General features: G+C 31.3%; 1 long non-coding RNA gene across 2 annotated transcripts; it reads right to left on the bottom strand.

Moving 5' to 3' along the window:
• Positions 1-1,282: 1,282 nt before the first annotated feature.
• On the bottom strand, positions 1,283-9,311 carry LOC130636456 (uncharacterized). 2 transcript variants are annotated; one of them, XR_008982267.1, is made up of 5 exons: positions 8,842-9,311; positions 7,987-8,034; positions 7,143-7,190; positions 5,778-5,807; positions 1,283-3,168 (listed from the first exon to the last, which is right to left on the bottom strand). It is a non-coding gene; the product is annotated as an uncharacterized LOC130636456 (long non-coding RNA). The 2 variants fall into 2 exon arrangements; XR_008982266.1 differs by lacking the exons at positions 7,987-8,034; positions 8,842-9,311 and having other exon boundaries at positions 7,143-7,871.
• Positions 9,312-15,818: the final 6,507 nt, after the last annotated feature.

Consider the following 15,818-nt stretch of genomic DNA (forward strand, 5'->3'; position numbering starts at 1 on the left):
TTACACATCTGATACACGGCCCCGCGAAATTCTTAAAATATATATTTTCCCAGGGTCCCGCGTCCTGCGTTCCGACTCAACAGGGTCCCGTGTCCCACTTTTCCAATACTTGTTAACTTGACCCATATTTAATTTTTTTCATCGCATCATAGTGTCTATTTACTTTACAGCATCAGCTACGACTATATTTTCGAGCATGTTTCATTTACTCCTTTGACAATTTTCTACATTTTTTTCCATCTATAATTTTTACCACCAGCAAAAAGCGTTGTTAACTTTCGGTATTTATTTTAATCTAGTTTTTACACATTTGGAAATATTAGTCCCAAGTCCAACTTCCGATATGCCTGAAAATTATGGTATAAAATTGACAATTTAGTTCCCAGTACTTGTGATCCTTTATCTTGTTGAGAATAAAAGCCACGATTTTGCGCAAATAGCGGATATAGAAATGATTACTACATAACTACTACACTACTAAATACCGTGTTATTATTGTCCCTCATGGAGTTTAGAAAATAAATAAGGTTATTTTCGGTTGAGGAAAGCGAATTAGAAAATAACCACAGAAATATAACCACATCATAGCAATCTATTGGCTTTTAAGTAGTATTTTAACTATTCAAAAATAACCGCTTCGTAAAAAAAACGAGATTTATAAAAAACAATGAACCCTCTCAGTATCCCTTCCAATTATCTATTTATACCATCCTTTTCCCTCTTCCATTTAGCCAAGTTATAGCCAATTAAATTATGAAAAAAAATGAAAAACAGTAATGAGTACGCTGATCAAAATGTTACAGCGTAGCCACTCATATCTTATATTCCAATGTTTCACTCATATCTTATATTCCAATTTTGTTAAAAAAAGAGTTTGGGTGCAAACAGTTACACAGAACAATCTTTCTATAATTTTCCGTTTGGTAGACCATAAGAACACAGAGAAATGCTTTACAGGTAGGCTACTTTAGGCATGCATAAATAACAAACTATTTTTTTTTTTGACGTTAACCTCAACTTTCTTAGCCAAATGTCTGATTATTTTCTTTTTTCTCCTAATAATAACATAGTTATGTATTTTATAAGAGACATATTGGAGAAACGACTTCTTTTATATTTAACTGAAAAAAACAACTTTGTATTAAGTTCTTTAAAATTTGGATCTTAACACGCTTAGCTAACACACGCATTTCTCAATTGTTGAAAACTTTAAAGCATCTATTAAAGAATATTGAAACAATAATGGATTAAACACGGGACGAACCGATTAAAAAAAGTGAGTTCACTCAGATAAATTTTTTTCCGAAATAATTTCAACAGAAGAATTAATTAAACGTCGAGTGTCGATCATGACGTAATGTTGTATTATACACAACGCATGCGCATTTTGGACTCTCTTCGTTCTTATAAAACCACGAGCATTTTAAAACCAACAGTAAGAACAGAGTCGACAGTGTCGGAATGTAGTGCGCTTACACCTGCCCCATGTGGGGTAAAACAAGAAAAAAGCGTTAACAACCAACGGTAAAAAAGAGGGTCATAGCCCAATTGTAAACATGATAGTCATAGCCACAGCAAGACCTCACTTTTGTAACGAGGGTTGGTTAGGGTTACGGGAGGTTATTTTAGCTAATTCGTTGGCGTGAATTTAGTCGCAGTAGTAGTCAGTTTTTTGTTTTCCCGGACCTCGTTAGTTAAAATGTTGAATGTCATTAAATGTTATTTTGTTGTGGTTTGTAATTAATGTTCTCGACAGAGATTTCGCTAATGACTATGAGGAAGTGCACAACAAATTTCACGATCACACGATCTAAATATAAATGTCAAAAATAAACCAACATACATACACAAGCGAGTGTGGTAGAGAAAGTGCTGATAAACCAACATAAATTTTACCAGAGGATAAACATTGCCATATGTACTGACTCAATCACTTTAATAAAAGTAACAAAAGATCGGTTTGAACACACATTTCCATGCGTATGGTCAAATGTTATAGTATCAAGGAATTAATTTATATTATCAACTCGTGTTAAATCATTTAAATTTAATTCAAAAGGGATTGTATGTTTTATGTCCCATGTGTAATAATGCTTAAAAGTACTAGACAAGCGCATGTGCATTCACTCTTTGTTGACGGAAGGCAAAAACAGGAAAAAAGAAAAAAGCAAAAGAAAATGAATTCCAAACAACATTCTAAGAAATGTATGATAAATGGTTATCCTGTCAAAAATTTATGCGGACTTATCAGCATTTTTCTATTGTTCGTGGGTCAAAATTTCCCATTGTGATAATATTTCTACTTTCTAATAAAAATTTGCTCTACCATCAATAACATCAAAAATCCTTTCATACCACATCATCCCATTTCGGACATGTTTGGTCAAAGTTCTATATATAATTATTACATTAATTACATAAGATAAAAAAATATTTGAAAACGTCATCGTAGAAAATTGAATCGATAAAAAGTCAATCCTTTTGTTGCTTGGATATGAAAAAATGCAGACGTAACCTAATGCAATGTCTTCTTTTTGCTTCACACAAGGTCACATTTATGTCACGCGTTTATCTTCACTTTCAGTAACTTGATTAGCTATTCTACATGAAATATGCTACGTTTTGTTTTTCTATAAAGAAACTTGTGCAATACTTACTTATAAAGCGTGCAAAAAGCTCATATTTTTACTCTCATTGTCTGATCATTCGCTAAACAACGCCATAAGAAATTTTTGCAACCTAAAGGCTCGTTAAATATACACACAAGAACATAAAAAAACTGAAAAAAAGTGTCATAACTAGTTTTCAAGATCAGAACGTAGGCCATGGAGAAGGTCACACATGACCACGACCAATAGTCGTTTTGTTTTCTGCGTTTTTAATGAATGTTGTCGTTTGTACATATATATACAAGTAGTAAAAATAACAGAAATTCGACAAACAAAATAAAATAATAAATAAATGTAACAAAAAATTTCATGAAGCAAGAAGATTGTGAATAGCCAAAGGCTATTAATATAACAATCAAGCAAAATAAGAAATTGATGTACAAATCTTTTTTTCATATTTACTAACATTACTGAATATATCCAGAGTTTTGATATCATCGCTTCCGTTTACCTTCTACATTCTCGTGGACACTCAGGCTATCGAATAGTGCAGATCGTTCTAAAAGAATAAAATTAACAATTTATCAACAAGGTAGGAAGGGACATCGTAAATTATTCGACATCAGAACCTTTTTTTGCACAGAAAACCAGTCGTAAAAAATTACCGAAATCAACAATTCACGTTTTTCAATATACTCTGGCCTTACAGTAAAAATTTAAGTTATGAAGATATAAGTTTTAATCTCAAAAATTTATTATGAAAGATAAATTATTAAAAAATTTCAGGTAAAATTTACTCTAAAGAAAGAAATTGACACTTATTCACAAACAAGGACATTCACATTGAGATGACAGCAGCACCGACAACCGAAACATCTAATAAGTGGCAATAAATCACAAAATGAAGTACTGGTGAATGGATAGATTAACATATATTTAAAATATAAGATATAATTAAACTGGGCTTATCAGTCAGTTACAGCGACTGTTCCAATGATTGATTATCAATATAGTCAAGATGCTGTAGCTCTCCAGCAGAACTGGCCTAATTTCACTGCCCGTGGTTTTCTCTATAGCAAATACATACACAACAGAACTATAGAGCAATAAAAAATATACAAAATTTAAAAAGGATTTCCATGTCTTGTTTAACCCCAAGATTACCGATAGTAAAAAGCACCCTTTAATCAAAAAAAATAACGGCTTCGATGAAGGAGGCTTTACTAATATATATTTTCGTTTTGTTTTGAGATCCAATATATGGATTTGGCAGAGAAACTTATTTTAAAAACCTATTTTATTTGACTTTTAAACCAGATCAATATTTCAATTTTTGACTGCAACTAAATTGTAAGTTGTGAGGAATAGTGTATAAAGTACAGTGAGCGCTGGACACAAAGGCTATCATTTTTAGGCTAGTTGTAAGGCCTATATTCCAAACGGCTAAAAACAACGTAAACTAATTTAAACTATGATAGGCAAAATGCAAACGCGCCATGGAGCTGAGTAAGCAAGCAACAATATAAATTGCAAACAAACGCCTGCGCCCAATAGTCAACATGCAATGTAAAAGGTACAGTAGACGTCCGTTAATTCGAATGCCGCTTAATTCGAACTTTCCGTTATTTTAAACAAATTGCCAAGTCCCTTGAGTTTGGTTTAATAAAGTCTTAAGCTGCTTAATTCGAACTCAGATAATTCGAACATTTCGCCAATTCGAACAATTTTTTAGTCTTAAGGCTACATTATGCTCGTTAAATCGAACTATTTTTGTGTATCGATAAATAAAACCTTACGGGGAAATAGAAAAACGTTTTCATTTTTATTTATTTTTATTGCATCAATGGTCGCAAAATTTCTTTCCATTTATCAATTAAATTGGCATTTCCAATAAAATGAAGTTTACAAGGAATTTAAAGGCCTTGCCCATCGCCAAGCAAAGAACGTTAAAAGATCTTTTAAAAAGTTGTAGAAAGTTGTAACAAAGTTATATTAACATAAAACCTTTAAAAGTTTAAAAATTTCATTTTTTCTTAACTTCCGATAATCCGAACATTCGTTAATTCGAACAAATAATTTAGTTCCTTGCGTGTTCGAATTAACGGACGTCTACTCCACCTAAAGCCAAACATCACGAGTCATACACACACACACACACACAAACCTCATATAACGCAACAAAATATATATCTAACAAAATTGACGACACGGAACAGATAATGATTTCAAAAAAACTAATGCACAATAAACGAATAACAGACATTACCGTGAGAACATGTTCATAGTTACGATTGAAAGTACCAAAGGGAGAACGCTATCTTAAAGAGAAACCATGGTAACGATAAAAAGAGAGCTAGTAATCGGCACTAACAAGCACTGGAGTCAAATGTTGAAATTCTATTGACTTTTTTTTGGCATTGATTACTTTCAGTTGATCAACATTTGGAAAGGAGTTTTAAACATGTTTGAATAAAATATTGATTTAGTGCTGCATGTTTTTGATGCGACTATAAACCTAGCACCAACAGGGTGTTTGTGCATCTTTGGTATCCAGTAAATGGAAGAAAGACCGTAATTTTTTTTTTAGCAATTTCATCAGTAGTAGTGTTGGTTTGGGAGTAAGTTTAACTATTTGATACTTCCAAAAAAAAGCGAAAATCTTTTGCATATAAAAGCAAAATTATTTCTCAAAATGGGGTTAGTATTAGCGAGTTTATTTATTTTTTACAACCATGTGAATACATGCATGGACAAAAAAATCGTTTTCACATTATTAAATCGCAAAATTATATGAGTATCAATGACGCGTTTCGCACAATCTTGGGCAAATTTGGCCATTAATAAGTTTTACGTCAATACCTGTTGCGATAGGCCTGCAGAACCCCAGTGATCCCGGTCGAATAGGGTTAAAGTAGTAAATAGGTTTGTATCGCGTGTTTATCCAATTTACGAAAGAAATAGTTTGTCTATTATTCGGCCTAAAGAGCACTATTTACCCCTATATATATTAAAACGGTTTCGGAGAATAGAAACCAGTTTTTTTAAGATGGAAACAACGAAGTTCCAGATGCCAGTTCCCTGAACTGAACCCGTAATTACATGAAAAAAAAGCTTCCTGAAACATTCTTTAGGAATAAATTGAAACTAACACAATATTATCATACTCACTTTTCTTTTTTGAGCTCTTAATGCCAGAATCTAAATAAGTATAAATTTAAAAAAAATCATAATTTTTAACCGGAAAGGAAAAGGCGTTGCTTTTGAGATTAGACTTCAACAGGAAATATCAGCAATATATTCCGATTAAACTATTTCAAATTAAATAGAACAGAACGTCAGGCAATTAAGGCTCTAACATGCTTTATTAACCAGCCTCTTTAATCATCATTAAAGTGGCAAATGACTTGCTGTAGTAGTCTGGGATAGAACACGTAAGTCTGAAAGATCAGCAGAGGCAGAGAAGCAGCTCTCTGATAGTGCTACCTACGAAGAATTATCTGCTAGCCTCGTCCGTCATTTTTGTACACAATTTTGGTTAGATTTGTTTTTCTTACGCTAACATCGAACAATTATCTTAAGTGGCAAATGTGTTCAAAATGGTTTGAATATGATACCCTTGCATCTCAATAATAATCAAAACAACATGACAAAAACTGCTAAATGGGAGGGGTGTTAATAAATGGAAATGGGTGGTGGGTTTTTTTAAAAAAACTGCAAACTCCCGCACCCCTACAATTAGCTGCCGAAGAGTAACAGGCAAAGTGGATGTGTTCATTTTCCTTGGATGTCGACGAAAAACTTATGTCTGAAATATAAAATCTTATGACGTTACGGCGCGACGTCAATAACACAACTTTAACGTCAATATCCTATATTAAATTAATGAAGCCATTACAGTGCACTTAAAATTTTAAAGCCAAATAATTTGGAAATGAGGTGGTGAAATCAATGATTTCCCACCGCGTGGGTAACTAGGGACCACACTGGGTAAGTTTCCCAAACTTGGGACCACAAAGCCGTTTCAGGATGGACAGGTTGATGACAACATCAAAAAACCTTTAAACCCTAATATCTCTGCAACCGTTTGTCAAAAGTACATGATCCTACACATTTTCTTGATCAGCGTTTCAGGATCTATATGATGAAGGCAAGAGGTATAAAAAATTGGAAAAAAATTTGACAGGCCATTGCAGACGTCACTAAAGTTTTTAAATCATATATCTCCTTAAGCTTTCGTTGAAAACATGTGATCCTACACATTATTTTCACCAGCATCTCAACCTCTATAGATTACAGACAAAGTATAAACTAAATTTCGTCAATTTTTTTGTATCTGCACTGCTGACGTCAGCAAAACATCTAAAACAACCTACTTTTCCATTGTTCTTCTGCCTAAGTGGATTTCTCCACGGGCCTTATTGACTAGTTATCTCTATAATAATAAGGAACTTCTTTCTGTCTGTCTGTCTCTCTGTGAGTTTTGCAAAGTGGACTGACTATATTATCAAATAAAAAACAGTATTGCCAACTCACTTTGCCTTGATGAAGCAGTGCCTTCCTGACCTATTGACGGAGATGATGCTAGAATATAAAATAACTTTAATTAATTCCATTTTACCAAGGTGCTAGTGAGCAAAGTTCACTGGTGCACACATCTTCTTTCGAAAAAAAACACTTTCCTCCATATAAAAAGTTTGGTTTGACACATGAATATATTTAAAGTATGAAGAATTAAATTACGAAGGAAATTTGATCAACCGGAAATTGAATTTCAATACTAAAAGCAGTTACAACTCCGTCCACTTGACGTTATGTTGTACCAAAACCTTAACCAACATTTTAAAGTGTTTTTCATAGCAACACTTGAATATGCTAATAGAAATGTCACAAGGAGTCGCAAGAAAAAAACTAAAAAAAAAACTGAAGAAAGATAAACATTGGCAAGCAAATATTTTTGCAAACAAAGTTTTTGTTAGATTCGCATGTAAAAGATTTATAAACGCTCCAAATATAAAAATAGAGTACAAACAAGCTTTTGCCAATAATTTGTGGTCGCAAGAATTTTTAAGATATTAAAGAAATTGGTGCTTATTCTAATTTTTGCATACAAAAAGGTACAGGTCGTTCTGTGAAAATACTGTTTCCTATTGTCTTGTGAAGATATTTTGCATCGAATTCAAAATAATACGAAGAAGTACTGTTGAGAATATTACAAAAATTAAAGGGCTCATAATGTCATATTTTTGTTAACTCTGCGACAAATGCCACATTGAAATTTAAACTAATTGATGCATCCACACATTTTCTAGTCTAATAAATATTTTGCACTCTTTTTGAAATTGCAAACAAATATATAAAAACAGTATTGACAACTCACTTTGTCTTAATGAAGCAGTGCCTTCATGACCTATTGACGGAGATGATGCTAAAACATAAAATAACTTTAATTAATTCCATTGTACCAAGGTGCTAGTGAGCAAAGTTCACTGGTGTACACATATCTCCTTTTGAAATCAAACATTTTCCTCCATATAAAAAGTTTGGTTTGACACATGAATATATTTAAAGTATGAAGAGTTAAATTACGAAAGAAATTTGATCAACCCTAACCCTAACCCTAACTCTAAACGCAGTTACAACTCCGTCCAAATGACGTTATGTTGTACCAAAACCTTAACCAACATTTCAAAATGATTTTCATAGCAACTCTAGAATATGCTAATATAAATGTAAAAAGGAGCTGCAACAAAAAACTAAAGTATGGATATTGGAAGAAAACCTGAAGAGAGAAAAACATCGGCAAGCAAATATTTTTGTAAACTATGTTTTTGTTAATTTTTCATGTAAAAAATATGTGAACGCTCTTAATACAAAACGTTAGTACAAACGAACTTTTGGAATCATTTGTCGTTGCTTAAATTTTTAGGATATTAAAGAAATTGGTACTTATTCTACTTTTTGCATACAAAGATACAGGCTGTTCTGTGAAAATACTGTTTCCTATTGTCTTGTGAAGATATTTTGCATCAAATTCAAAATAATACGAAGAAGTACTGTTGAGAATATTTCAAAAATTAAAGGGCTCATAATCTCATATTTTTGTGAACTCTGCGACAAATGCCACATTGAAATTTAAACTAATTGATGCATCCACACATTTTCTAGTCTAATAAATATTTTGCACTCTTTTTGAAATTGCAAACAAATATATAAAACAGTATTGACAACTCACTTTGTTTTGATGAAGCAGTGCCTTCATGACCTATTGACGGAGTTGATGCTAAAATATAAAATAACTTTAATTAATTCCATTTTACCAAGGTGCTAGTGAGCAAAGTTCACTGGTGCACACATCTTCTTTCGAAAAAAAACACTTTCCTCCATATAAAAAGTTTGGTTTGACACATGAATATATTTAAAGTATGAAGAATTAAATTACGAATGAAATTTGATCAACCGGAAATTGAATTTCAATACTAAAAGCAGTTACAACTCCGTCCACTTGACGTTATGTTGTACCAAAACCTTAACCAACATTTTAAAGTGTTTTTCATAGCAACACTTGAATATGCTAATAGAAATGTCACAAGGAGTCGCAAGAAAAAAACTAAAAAAAAAACTGAAGAAAGATAAACATTGGCAAGCAAATATTTTTGCAAACAAAGTTTTTGTTAGATTCGCATGTAAAAGATTTATAAACGCTCCAAATATAAAAATAGAGTACAAACAAGCTTTTGCCAATAATTTGTGGTCGCAAGAATTTTTAAGATATTAAAGAAATTGGTGCTTATTCTAATTTTTGCATACAAAAAGGTACAGGTCGTTCTGTGAAAATACTGTTTCCTATTGTCTTGTGAAGATATTTTGCATCGAATTCAAAATAATACGAAGAAGTACTGTTGAGAATATTTCAAAAATTAAAGGGCTCATAATCTCATATTTTTGTGAACTCTGCGACAAATGCCACATTGAAATTTAAAAGCAGTTACAACTCCGTCCAAATGACGTTATGTTGTACCAAAACCTTAACCAACATTTCAAAATGATTTTCATAGCAACTCTAGAATATGCTAATATAAATGTAAAAAGGAGCTGCAACAAAAAAACTAAAGTATGGATATTGGAAGAAAACCTGAAGAGAGAAAAACATCGGCAAGCAAATATTTTTGTAAACTATGTTTTTGTTAATTTTTCATGTAAAAAATATGTGAACGCTCTTAATACAAAACGTTAGTACAAACAAACTTTTGGAATCATTTGTCGTTGCTTAAATTTTTAGGATATTAAAGAAATTGGTACTTATTCTACTTTTTGCATACAAAGATACAGGCTGTTCTGTGAAAATACTGTTTCCTATTGTCTTGTGAAGATATTTTGCATCGAATTCAAAATAATACGAAGAAGTACTGTTGAGAATATTTCAAAAATTAAAGGGCTCATAATGTCATATTTTTGTGAACTCTGCGACAAATGCCACATTGAAATTTAAACTAATTGATGCATCCACACATTTTCTAGTCTAATAAATATTTTGTACTCTTTTTGAAATTGCAAACAAATATATAAAAACAGTATTGACAACTCACTTTGTCTTAATGAAGCAGTGCCTTCATGACCTATTGACGGAGATGATGCTAAAATATAAAATAACTTTAATTAATTCCATTTTACCAACGTGCTAGTGAGCAAAGTTCACTGGTGTACACATCTTCTTTCGAAAAAAAACACTTTCCTCCATATAAAAAGTTTGGTTTGACACATGAATATATTTAAAGTATCAAGAATTAAATTACGAAAGAAATTTGATCAACCCTAACCCTAACCCTTACTCTAAAAGCAGTTACAACTCCGTCCAAATGACGTTATGTTGTACCAAAACCTTAACCAACATTTCAAAATGATTTTCATAGCAACTCTAGAATATGCTAATATAAATGTAAAAAGGAGCTGCAACAAAAAAACTAAAGTATGGATATTGGAAGAAAACCTGAAGAGAGAAAAACATCGGCAAGCAAATATTTTTGTAAACTATGTTTTTGTTAATTTTTCATGAAAAAAATATGTGAACGCTCTTAATACAAAACGTTAGTACAAACGAACTTTTGCGAATCATTTGTCGTTGCTTAAATTTTTAAGATATTAAAGAAATTGGTACTTATTCTACTTTTTGCATACAAAGATACAGGCTGTTCTGTGAAAATACTGTTTCCTATTGTCTTGTGAAGATATTTTGCATCGAATTCAAAATAATACGAAGAAGTACTGTTGAGAATATTTCAAAAATTAAAGGGCTCATAATGTCATATTTTTGTGAACTCTGCGACAAATGCCACATTGAAATTTAAACTAATTGATGCATCCACACATCTTCTAGTCTAATAAATATTTTGCACTCTTTTTGAAATTGTAAACAAATATATAAAAACAGTATTGACAACTCACTTTGTCTTAATGAAGCAGTGCCTTCATGACCTATTGACGGAGATGATGCTAAAACATAAAATAACTTTAATTAATTCCATTGTACCAAGGTGCTAGTGAGCAAAGTTCACTGGTGTACACATATCTCCTTTTGAAATCAAACATTTTCCTCCATATAAAAAGTTTGGTTTGACACATGAATATATTTAAAGTATGAAGAGTTAAATTACGAAAGAAATTTGATCAACCCTAACCTTAACCCTAACTCTAAACGCAGTTACAACTCCGTCCAAATGACGTTATGTTGTACCAAAACCTTAACCAACATTTCAAAATGATTTTCATAGCAACTCTAGAATATGCTAATATAAATGTAAAAAGGAGCTGCAACAAAAAAACTAAAGTATGGATATTGGAAGAAAACCTGAAGAGAGAAAAACATCGGCAAGCAAATATTTTTGTAAACTATGTTTTTGTTAATTTCATGTAAAAAATATGTGAACGCTCTTAATACAAAACGTTAGTACAAACGAACTTTTGCGAATCATTTGTCGTTGCTTAAATTTTTAAGATATTAAAGAAATTGGTACTTATTCTACTTTTTGCATACAAAGATACAGGCTGTTCTGTGAAAATACTGTTTCCTATTGTCTTGTGAAGATATTTTGCATCGAATTCAAAATAATACGAAGAAGTACTGTTGAGAATATTACAAAAATTAAAGGGCTCATAATGTCATATTTTTGTTAACTCTGCGACAAATGCCACATTGAAATTTAAACTAATTGATGCATCCACACATTTTCTAGTCTAATAAATATTTTGCACTCTTTTTGAAATTGTAAACAAATATATAAAAACAGTATTGACAACTCACTTTGTCTTAATGAAGCAGTGCCTTCATGACCTATTGACGGAGATGATGCTAAAACATAAAATAACTTTAATTAATTCCATTGTACCAAGGTGCTAGTGAGCAAAGTTCACTGGTGTACACATATCTCCTTTTGAAATCAAACATTTTCCTCCATATAAAAAGTTTGGTTTGACACATGAATATATTTAAAGTATGAAGAATTAAATTACGAAGGAAATTTGATCAACCCTAACCCTAACTCTAAAAGCAGTTACAACTCCGTCCAAATGACGTTATGTTGTACCAAAACCTTAACCAACATTTCAAAATGATTTTCATAGCAACTCTAGAATATGCTAATATAAATGTAAAAAGGAGCTGCAACAAAAAACTAAAGTATGGATATTGGAAGAAAACCTGAAGAGAGAAAAACATCGGCAAGCAAATATTTTTGTAAACTATGTTTTTGTTAATTTCATGTAAAAAATATGTGAACGCTCTTAATACAAAACGTTAGTACAAACGAACTTTTGGAATCATTTGTCGTTGCTTAAATTTTTAGGATATTAAAGAAATTGGTACTTATTCTACTTTTTGCATACAAAGATACAGGCTGTTCTGTGAAAATACTGTTTCCTATTGTCTTGTGAAGATATTTTGCATCGAATTCAAAATAATACGAAGAAGTACTGTTGAGAATATTTCAAAAATTAAAGGGCTCATAATGTCATATTTTTGTGAACTCTGCGACAAATGCCACATTGAAATTTAAACTAATTGATGCATCCACACATTTTCTAGTCTAATAAATATTTTGTACTCTTTTTGAAATTGCAAACAAATATATAAAAACAGTATTGACAACTCACTTTGTCTTAATGAAGCAGTGCCTTCATGACCTATTGACGGAGATGATGCTAAAATATAAAATAACTTTAATTAATTCCATTTTACCAACGTGCTAGTGAGCAAAGTTCACTGGTGTACACATCTTCTTTCGAAAAAAAACACTTTCCTCCATATAAAAAGTTTGGTTTGACACATGAATATATTTAAAGTATCAAGAATTAAATTACGAAAGAAATTTGATCAACCCTAACCCTAACCCTTACTCTAAAAGCAGTTACAACTCCGTCCAAATGACGTTATGTTGTACCAAAACCTTAACCAACATTTCAAAATGATTTTCATAGCAACTCTAGAATATGCTAATATAAATGTAAAAAGGAGCTGCAACAAAAAAACTAAAGTATGGATATTGGAAGAAAACCTGAAGAGAGAAAAACATCGGCAAGCAAATATTTTTGTAAACTATGTTTTTGTTAATTTTTCATGAAAAAAATATGTGAACGCTCTTAATACAAAACGTTAGTACAAACGAACTTTTGCGAATCATTTGTCGTTGCTTAAATTTTTAAGATATTAAAGAAATTGGTACTTATTCTACTTTTTGCATACAAAGATACAGGCTGTTCTATGAAAATACTGTTTCCTATTGTCTTGTGAAGATATTTTGCATCGAATTCAAAATAATATGAAGAAGTACTGTTGAGAATATTTCAAAAATTAAAGGGCTCATAATGTCATATTTTTGTGAACTCTGCGACAAATGCCACATTGAAATTTAAACTAATTGATGCATCCACACATTTTCTAGTCTAATAAATATTTTGCACTCTTTTTGAAATTGTAAACAAATATATAAAAACAGTATTGACAACTCACTTTGTCTTAATGAAGCAGTGCCTTCATGACCTATTGACGGAGATGATGCTAAAACATAAAATAACTTTAATTAATTCCATTGTACCAAGGTGCTAGTGAGCAAAGTTCACTGGTGTACACATATCTCCTTTTGAAATCAAACATTTTCCTCCATATAAAAAGTTTGGTTTGACACATGAATATATTTAAAGTATGAAGAGTTAAATTACGAAAGAAATTTGATCAACCCTAACCCTAACCCTAACTCTAAACGCAGTTACAACTCCGTCCAAATGACGTTATGTTGTACCAAAACCTTAACCAACATTTCAAAATGATTTTCATAGCAACTCTAGAATATGCTAATATAAATGTAAAAAGGAGCTGCAACAAAAAAACTAAAGTATGGATATTGGAAGAAAACCTGAAGAGGGAAAAACATCGGCAAGCAAATATTTTTGTAAACTATGTTTTTGTTAATTTCATGTAAAAAATATGTGAACGCTCTTAATACAAAACGTTAGTACAAACGAACTTTTGCGAATCATTTGTCGTTGCTTAAATTTTTAAGATATTAAAGAAATTGGTACTTATTCTACTTTTTGCATACAAAGATACAGGCTGTTCTGTGAAAATACTGTTTCCTATTGTCTTGTGAAGATATTTTGCATCGAATTCAAAATAATACGAAGAAGTACTGTTGAGAATATTACAAAAATTAAAGGGCTCATAATGTCATATTTTTGTTAACTCTGCGACAAATGCCACATTGAAATTTAAACTAATTGATGCATCCACACATTTTCTAGTCTAATAAATATTTTGCACTCTTTTTGAAATTGTAAACAAATATATAAAAACAGTATTGACAACTCACTTTGTCTTAATGAAGCAGTGCCTTCATGACCTATTGACGGAGATGATGCTAAAACATAAAATAACTTTAATTAATTCCATTGTACCAAGGTGCTAGTGAGCAAAGTTCACTGGTGTACACATATCTCCTTTTGAAATCAAACATTTTCCTCCATATAAAAAGTTTGGTTTGACACATGAATATATTTAAAGTATGAAGAATTAAATTATGAAGGAAATTTGATCAACTCTAACCCTAACTCTAAAAGCAGTTACAACTCCGTCCAAATGACGTTATGTTGTACCAAAACCTTAACCAACATTTCAAAATGATTTTCATAGCAACTCTAGAATATGCTAATATAAATGTAAAAAGGAGCTGCAACAAAAAAACTAAAGTATGGATATTGGAAGAAAACCTGAAGAGAGAAAAACATCGGCAAGCAAATATTTTTTTAAACTATGTTTTTGTTAATTTTTCATGTAAAAAATATGTGAACGCTCTTAATACAAAACGTTAGTACAAACGAACTTTTGCGAATCATTTGTCGTTGCTTAAATTTTTAAGATATTAAAGAAATTGGTACTTATTGTACTTTTTGCATACAAAGATACAGGCTGTTCTGTGAAAATACTGTTTCCTATTGTCTTGTGAAGATATTTTGCATCGAATTCAAAATAATACGAAGAAGTACTGTTGAGAATATTTCAAAAATTAAAGGGCTCATAATGTCATATTTTTGTGAACTCTGCGCCAAATGCCACATTGAAATTTAAACTAATTGATGCATCCACACATTTTCTAGTCTAATAAATATTTTGTACTCTTTTTGAAATTGCAAACAAATATATAAAAACAGTATTGACAACTCACTTTGTCTTAATGAAGCAGTGCCTTCATGACCTATTGACGGAGATGATGCTAAAATATAAAATAACTTTAATTAATTCCATTTTACCAACGTGCTAGTGAGCAAAGTTCACTGGTGTACACATCTTCTTTCGAAAAAAAACACTTTCCTCCATATAAAAAGTTTGGTTTGACACATGAATATATTTAAAGTATCAAGAATTAAATTACGAAAGAAATTTGATCAACCCTAACCCTAACCCTTACTCTAAAAGCAGTTACAACTCCGTCCAAATGACGTTATGTTGTACCAAAACCTTAACCAACATTTCAAAATGATTTTCATAGCAACTCTAGAATATGCTAATATAAATGTAAAAAGGAGCTGCAACAAAAAAACTAAAGTATGGATATTGGAAGAAAACCTGAAGAGAGAAAAACATCGGCAAGCAAATATTTTTGTAAACTATGTTTTTGTTAATTTTTCATGTAAAAAATATGTGAACGCTCTTAATACAAAACG

Source organism: Hydractinia symbiolongicarpus, chromosome 3, assembly GCF_029227915.1.
Source record: "Hydractinia symbiolongicarpus strain clone_291-10 chromosome 3, HSymV2.1, whole genome shotgun sequence".
NCBI lineage: Eukaryota > Metazoa > Cnidaria > Hydrozoa > Anthoathecata > Hydractiniidae > Hydractinia > Hydractinia symbiolongicarpus.